Source organism: Prosopis cineraria, unplaced genomic scaffold (assembly GCF_029017545.1).
Source record: "Prosopis cineraria cultivar Desert tree isolate PC_DT_omini unplaced genomic scaffold, ASM2901754v1 PC2262, whole genome shotgun sequence".
NCBI lineage: Eukaryota > Viridiplantae > Streptophyta > Magnoliopsida > Fabales > Fabaceae > Prosopis > Prosopis cineraria.
The window spans coordinates 1-9,036 of NW_026557587.1; the positions used below are offsets into that span (position 1 = coordinate 1).

The 9,036-nt window shown below is 34.0% G+C and overlaps 1 pseudogene; it reads left to right on the forward strand.

Annotated features, from left to right (window-relative positions):
- The first annotated feature begins 1,611 nt into the window (after positions 1 to 1,611).
- LOC129301612 (putative pentatricopeptide repeat-containing protein At1g19290) lies at positions 1,612 to 6,038 on the forward strand (annotated as a pseudogene).
- The last annotated feature ends 2,998 nt before the right edge of the window (positions 6,039 to 9,036 follow it).

The following is a 9,036-nucleotide window of genomic DNA, read 5'->3' on the forward strand; positions in this document are numbered from 1 at the left end:
TTTTAACTTATAAAATTGTGTTCACTAATTCATAAAACTTGAATGGATGTAAGCTTGGATAAAACTTGTTAAGCTCTTTTTTTTTTAATGAACAAGTTAAATATATACTATAAAAAATTAGTTCATAGAATTTATAAGACCTGATTCAAAGAAAAAAAAACTTAAAATGCAAAAACTAATATTGATAAAAAAGAAAAAAATACCAAAAATCAGTTTTCCTATTTTACAATTTTTATGTCTTGCATGTGATAATTTATCAATGTAGATGGGTGTAATTTCAATGATTTATATTTTTAGTATATTTAAATTAAATCATAGTCATATTTTAACATATATTTATTTAATAGAAGTAAATTCTTACGAGTTTACGATTGAGTTTGCAATATGAGTTTATATTCCTATCATGAGTTTACTTAAACTCGCAAGTTTAACAACCTTGCTTGAAATTATTTAAAATATCGTTAAAAATTCTTGAGAATTAGTTATAAATCACAAGTTAATCACTTGTGACTTTTTTGCTATCTCTTAAGAAATCAACAAAAGATGCTTATGAATTTTTGCAATGTTAGTTGGGAATTTATAAAATTATATTATGAATCTCAAATCAATCAATAAAAAATAATTTATTGCAAACAAGAATAATATTTATTACTTTAATTTTAATAATTTAAAGTTTGTAATTGTCATTAATGTTCTTAATCATACAAGACCTCCAATTGTTATTTTCCCTTATTTTTTTTTAATTACACAAAATTTCTGTACACATTAGCCCAATGTCTACTAGATGTTGGGTGAGGCCCAAGGCCAAAACTTCTGTACACTTTAGCCCAATGTTTAAAAGATGTTGGGCGAGGCCCAAGCCCAAAATTTCTGCACACTTTAACCCAATGTCCACAAGAAGCAGTTTATTGAAAAAGAGTTTGATGCTGAGGTTTCCTGGTAGTCTTAGGGCCTACGCAAAATTTTGAACCTACACTTTTGAGATATGACAAAAAATTCTAAATTAAGCTAATTTTCATTGGTTATAAATGAAATTTTATAGTTTTAATAATATATTCTCTTTTGGCATAAAATATATTTAAATTGTGATACAATATACTATTATGTTTCACTAAATATACGATGATTAAATATATTTTTCCTAAATTTTCCTATATTGTATATTGATTACTAATTACATAAATTATAAGGCGAGCTCTTTTAAAAATTTAGTATTATATTTTAAATAATTGTTCATTCAAATTATTTTATATATTTAATAATTATTTAGCAAAAGAATATATTTTATAATTTATAATATCATTATCAAAATTAAAAATATGCTAGAAATCGAAGCCCCATTTTGTTATTTACTTCATAATATTCAAAATTACAGTTAAAAATTTTAAAAGTAGACTTTTTTTTCCTACACTACATTTAAACTAAAATCATGATTAGAAAAAACAGAAGATTCTATTGGCCAATGTTAGTTTTCAACAACCTAATTTTGTTTCATGACTTTGGTCTCCCATCACTTGAAATTCTATTTGAGGATGAAACTATCCTGCTCGAAAAAAATATTTTCGGTAGAAACATGAAACTTCGCAGTTACAAAGCATGCTATTCATTTTCTTAAAGCTGTTCCATGTTTCCGAACCTGCGCGACAATGTTGGTCGCCTTCTTCCTCGTTTCCTCCTTCACAAATCTTTTCACCTCTCTCGTTCTGTCCAATGGAAGCTTCGGGACGAATGCAAGCTTCCTCCGACCGAATTGGTCGACCGAATCTGTCGCCTCCTCGTTCTCCACCGTTTCCACGCTCTCCAGCAACTGTCCTTCCACTTTTCCGATCAGCTCATGGACTCTGTTCTCCGAAGGCTCAAACTTAACCCCATTGCGTGTTTGAAATTCTTTGAAATCGCTTGCAAGCAGCAGAGTTACAGACCCGATGTCGAAGTCTTACTGCAAGATTATTCACATACTGGCTAGAGCTCGAATGTACGACGAGACAAGGGTGTTCTTGAGCGAACTGGTGATGAGTCCTTGTAAGAATAATTTTGTTTGGGATGAGATTGTTGCGGTTTATCGTGAGTTCTCGTTTTCTCCAACTGTCTTTGATATGATTTTGAAGATGTATGCGGAGAAGGGCATGACAAACTATGCCTTACATGTGCTCGATAATATGGGCAAGTGGGGTCGTATCCCCAGTTTGAGGTCCTGCAATTGCTTGTTGAGTAAGTTGGTTAAGAATGGTGAGTGTAGCACGGCGTTACTCGTTTTTGATCAGATTACGAGGTTGAATATTGTGCCTGATGTTATATGTGTACAATTATGGTGAATGCTTATTGTGAGGAAGGCAGAGTGGCGAGAGCTTTAAGTTTTATGGAAGAGATGGAGAGGAAGATGGGATTTGAACCAAACGTTGTGACTTACAACGGTTTGATTCATGGGCATGTAAACCAGGAGACATAGAGGGGCAGAAAAAGTATTGAGTTTGATGTCTAAAGGGGCATTCAAAGAAATGTGGTTTCTCTTACCTTGTTGATAAAAGGTTACTGTAACAAATCCATGATGAATGAAGCAGAGAATGTGCTTCAAGACATAGAGGAGGATGACTTACTTGTAGTGGATGAACGTGTGTATGGCGTACTAGTGGATGGGTATTGTGAAATGGGCAAAATGGATGACGCCATTAAGATCCGAGATAAGATGTTAGAAAAAGGCTTGAAAATGAATATATTTATTTGCAACTCTTTGATCAAGGGGTACTGCAAGCACGGTCAAGTTTTCAAAGCTGAGGAAATCTTTAGGCAAATACTGGATTGGAATCTAAGGCGAGATTCTTATAGCTATAACACATTACTAGACGGATATTGCAGGGAAGGACATATAAGCAAGGCTTTTATGCTTTATGAGGAGATGTTGAGAGAAGGCATTGATCCACCAGTTGTCACTTACAATATTATTCTGATGGGGTTAAGTCGTGCTGGTTCTTATGATGATGCTTTGTGCCTTTGGCATTCAATGCTCCAAAGGGGTGTAACTCCAAATGAGGTCAGTTATTGTACTCTGCTTCATTGCTTCTTTGAAATGGGAGACTCAGATAGGGCTATGATGCTATGGAAAGACATCTTAGGAAGGGGATTTGCCAAGAGCAAAGTTGGTTTCAATACAGTGATCAGTGGATTATGTAAGATGGGTAAAGTGGTGGAAGCAGAGGCAGTTTTGACAGGATGAAGGAGCTTGGATGTTCACCAGATGAAATGACATATAGGACTCTGAGTGATGGGTATTGTAAGATTGGTAATGTTATAGAAGCTTTTAAATTAAGGATGTGATGGAAAGACAAGAACTTTCTCCTTCCATTGAAATGTATAATTCTCTTCTTAATGGACTTTTCAAGTCGAGGAGGTCACCAAAGTCATTGATCTCCTTGCTGAGATGCAGAGCAGAGGATTATCTCCTAATCTTATCACCTATGGAACCCTTATTGCTGGTTGGTGCAACGAAGGTATATTGGATAAAGCCTTCAGTGTATATTTTGAGATGATTAATAGGGGATTCTCTCCCAATTTGGTTGTCTGCAGCAAAATTGTCAGTAGCCTTTATAAGCTTGGTAGAATCAATGAAGCGACTCTCCTCCTGGACAAGATGGTAGATTTTGACCTTCTTACTGTTCATAATTGCTCTACAAAATTTCTCAAAGCTGATGTCATTAGTATAGAAACCGAGAAATTGCTGATTCTCTTGATAGAAGTTTTATAAGCAATCATCTTCCCAAACCCAATAATGTCATGCACAACATAACTATAGCAGGACTTTGCAAGTCTGGGAAGGTTGAGGAAGCAAGAAATGTTTTATCTGCTTGGTTACTGAGAGATTTTCTTCCAGATAATTTCACATACGGTCCCTTAATTCATGCCTACTCAGTTGATGGCAATGTGAATGAAGCTTTCAACTTAAGAAATGAGATGCAGGAGAGAGGTCTTGTTCCAAATATTACTACGTATAACGCATTAATAAATGGGCTGTGGAAGTCAGGAAATATGGATAGAGCACAGAGGCTTTTCTGGAAGCTTCCTCAAAAAGGGTTGGTTCCTAATGTCGTTACTTATAAAATAATGATGAATGGGTACTGCAGAACTGGTGATTTTACTGAAGCCACTAAATTGAGGGAAAAGATGGTTGAAGAAGGGATTTGTTAATCACATGCATCGCCTTGATGGGTTACTTTGGCATAATCTCAAGCTTTGGATCAGGGTATTCTGCCAGTTTGAAATAACCTTGTCTAACACTGATACACAATACTTCTAAATGTGAAGCAAAAATAATATATTTGCAATTAATTGTTATTACCTGAAGCCAATTTCAATTCATTAACTTTATTCAATTACAAGTCTGATCTTTCTGACTGTCACTATTGTGGTTTGCATAATCTTGATTATTTAAATGGTTATTCTTCTCATGATACATATGTTTACATTGACTAGGTGGGGCTGAGGTTTCCTTAGGTATATTCATATCTAGTTCAACTAGGTCTCTGTAGGAGGTCATTTACAGGGTCAAAGATGTCTATTAAGGTTTTAATAAAGAAATGCTTCTGCACTAATTATTATATTGATCCATTTTCAATGACCCTGTGAGTCGTTCTTGAGTAATACTTGTGCAAATATAACAAGGGACTAAATTTGAGTATTAACATTCATGCTTAATGGTTACTAAATGAGGTTAGTTGAACTTGAGTACAAATCTAGCCACATGCTAGTTGTGAGAATTGTGATAAGAAAAAGTTTGTGCAACTAACATTACTTGCTTTCTATTATGAATTTGACAAGGAGGGAATCTATCTTGAAAGACTATCTTGTTAAGGTGGGAGAGCATTGTGGCTTATGTTCCATCTTTGGTCTTGATGTTTACTTGAAATTGATAAGAATCAAAGAATATACCGATTAGTAACCAATAGATAGAAGTTTAGGAGTTGTAATGAGATATGTTGATCATTTGGAAGGGAGATACACTTGAGTATTGGAATTTTTTCTTTATAGAACGAGTGTGATAGTTTTTTGTTTTGGTAAATTTTCAGGTTATATCATTTGGTTCTTTTATCCATCCTTCCATTGCGCTAATGGCAGAGGAGTCTCAATCATAATGTTCATCAGGAAGAAAATGTTAAAGTGCTTCATGAAGACTCTACAGAATTGAAGAAGGGCATTTCCTTGCCAGGAAACAACAGATCAAAGATTAACAATGACTGGAACTTCCATACAGATTTGTCTGCTGCTGCAACTGCTTAAAAAATGGTACCTCAATTTCATCTGTGCCTGCTCAAATATGTAGGAATCATGATTTTTCAACAAGTGCAGACGTTGTATTTGAATAGTTCATATCGTTCCAGCAATAAATGTACAAAAAGAATGTATTTAAGAATGAGGAGATTCATGAAGATTTGGGAAGACATGGTTGCTGCTGTTTTGCAAGACTTGTCAACGAACATTTTGACTCAACAGCTTAAGCTAATTTGTGATGATCGCAAGGGGTTTTCATTAATATCTCTAGTGTGCTCCCTCAAGCAGAAGCCCTTTGAGCTTGAAATGTGGACAATGCACTGGCTCACCATGCCTCGACTGAAACTTAATTTTAATTAACGAGGGAGGCAAAAAGATCAAACTTTGACTATTGGCTCAGAGAGGTTTTATTCCATGTCAAGGACCATTTAAACTTACAAGGGCAACTACGTCTACTTTCACAACTTCAGTACCAAGCTACAAAGGCTATTTTTGTTATTAGTGGACTGAATATTGTTTTGGTTTTTGTTCTCTTGGCAGCACCCTTCATGTCTCTCTTGTCGCCATCAAAGATGAGCCCAGTCTATTCTCCAAGTTGGCAAGATAGTAGATTAGACTTTTCAGTTTTCAAAAACTGTGCATCATTAGCTGCACACAAGTCTATAATGTAAAAATCATATCAATTACGTTTTTAGACTCTTTTTGACTTGTTTGTAATCACACGGTCTTGACCTTGGCCATATCAATTCAAAAAGAAAGCCATATCCATTATTACAGAGATGTTTGTAGTTTATAGATTATAAACACCTTAGTTGATATTGTCACATCTGTGTGCAACGTCTGTTCCTCAACTTCAGAGAGATTTGGCTATAATTTTGTCCTACATGCAGGTCAAGCTCTTGGATTCAGTAAAGACTCAGTCCAAATTCTTCTTGCTTGCAGTCAGCAGAGGCATTTTTTTTTTAATGTTTTATGCTGTAATTTGACTTCACCGTTCTGCAATTTAAGTTGGAAGATGTACGACTTTCAACCCAATGAAGGCATTTAACAACTGTTGACATTATGAAGGTAATAATGTTTAACAGAATTACTTATTTCTAATTATTCTTTGGCCATAAACCAAAATGCTGCATATCGTGAGCTTCGATGTGATGATTTTATTTGTTAAACCGTGATTGTAGATCTTTGTTAGAAGGTGCCTTGACTTTAGGTTCCTCTGTCATTGATATAAAATATAGGTGATGGATGCTTCAATTCATATTCATGCTGCCTCGTATATTCAGATCTATCGTCCTTTGAAGAGGTCAATTCAAGCGTTTAGATTATTGGTCTTAATAGAGATTGGGAGATTGGATGGGTTTCCCAGTTTAGTGATAAACTGAGAAATCTAAGTAGAGTTCAAAGCGTAGCCTTAGGAGACTCTAGTTCTGTGTAACTAACTATTTCACCACTGATAAGTTGAAGGTTGGGGTGTGAATGGGGGATTTTAAAACCTTTTTTTTTTTTAATATAGCTATCTGACTAGGTCAAAGGGCACAACACTTGAGGAAATGGTATGACTCCTGGAAATTCTTCCTTAAAACCTCAACTTTAAAGCATAGCTACCATTGACCATTCAACAAAGCACGTAACAAATCTAAGCAGAACACAATATTCAAGACAGTTCAAATCAAGGAAAATATCTGTCGTTCCCCTTTAATGAGCATGCTTCTTAATTGATGTCCTTGGATTTGAAGGTGGGGAAAATTCAATGACATATGTGCACTTCTCTTTAAAATAACAGGTCATGTTCTGAAAATCCATTTTTGTTGTTCCTATTTGGAACATAAACTGAAACTTGAAGTTACTAATATTTGTGTCCTTTGCTAGCTATAATTATTGTTTGTAAAACCTCTCAAGAACACAGCATATATGAAATCTCGCCTTTTTTTCCCCTCTTTCAGTTCTTCTTGAAAGATGGATTTACAGTGTTGCATCATGTGCACTAGATCAAGAATTTGGAATTTGGATTCCTCTACTAGATCAAGTGATGATCCACTGCTAGGAGTGTATATGAGACCCACTGATCTCTTTCTATCCATTCAATTCTCTCTCTCTCTCAGTTATAGGTATTATACAATGTTATAAACTTTAAGATTCAAATTCAAAATTTCATTTTCTATTTCGTATGAATCTTTGATTTTTTTTCTTCCATCTGCATGTCACAATGTTCAACCCAAACCCATCCCAGTCACTCAACCATGTTTACAAGCGAGCCCCTTAAAGTATTTGTTATCCTTTACTGTCTAAAATTCTAAATTGCATTACTGTAACTTATTTATTAGACTGTATATTATGCAGATTATAAAAGAATCCCCACCGCAGCTATTGCATGTGGACTTGACAAGAAAACTACCACCAATCTTTGATGAGAATAATGTTCAGATCTACAACAGTTGAGGTATATTCTTTGTCTTTGACTTCTGTTTCTGCGGATATAGAACTTAAATTCAACATTGTAGACAGGGTGGTTGTTAGAGGCAACGTGTAGCTGTTGTTTTCAGGACGAGGAATTGCGAGAGAATGTTATGTTTGGTACATTAGGTTTGAAGGAAGTAAAATAGAAAACAGATGGATTATGACTATGATTCTTGTATCTTTAGAAAAAAACAGATTACTGATAAATGATAATAGGATCTGTTATACTGTTTACAGTTTGTGTTGTTGAGAGTTTTATAATTATATAGATATCTAAGATAAAAGCATGACAGAATTTGGATGAGGAAAAAATAGTTTTTTTCTTTTTTGGGTTCCGTGATTGTTTTGCCTTGCTGATTTCCTTTAGTTGTCGTATCAATCTACCAAGCTTTGTACTTTCAAAAAAATAAAAAAAGGTTTAATTGGTTGTATTTCAGCCTTCTGGGACTCATTAATATTGACGGTTCAAAAAGCTTTTGTAAATGTATAATTAATTATTCTTCAATGAACTTCTTATATTAGCATAAGATTGCGAATTAACGCTATTATGGAATACCACATAAGTAGCATCTTTATCAACTAGATAAGTTTTGTGGTTGGCTTCATTGTATTTTCAAGGAAGTCCTTTATATATATCTATAAAGGATTCAATAATAAAATCTTTTGCGCAACTGTTGTATATTCATTAACGAAATCACGAGTTAGAGCTAATCTTGGGGAACAATTGAGCACAACCTGCAATGTTAAAGATATCAACTTGAATATGATTGTTTTTTTATTTTTTTTTAATCAATTATGATGAATTTATAATTTGTTATTTAAGTAATTCCGGATTTCGAGTTTAGAGAATGGATTTGAAATATCCGTAATTCAATCAGAACTTTATTTTTCTGTGGTAAAATCCACTTCCGAGGAAAGAACTTGATGCCAAACAAAGTCTAAATACACCTACCAGTAATTTTAATATTTAGAAATAGATAGTGGCCAAAAATTCGACATATTATTATTTATAATTTTTTTTTAAGAGTATAGAATTCGTTCATTGCCTTGTGCAAGCATAGGAGAATAATTAGGTAAGGATAAGCATTAAACCACTGAATTGGAGCATTCTTAATATTTAATTCATGTCATGTTGTGTTGTGGGATGTGGATGACGATGGTGAACGAACTTTATGAACCAAGTACCAAATCAATATTTATAAATATCTGGCATAAAACACTAAAAATAATTATAAATAACACAGTTTTTTAGGCTTCATACAATGCATGAGATTGAGATGACCTAAAAAAAAAAAAACTCCCCAAAAAATACCAATA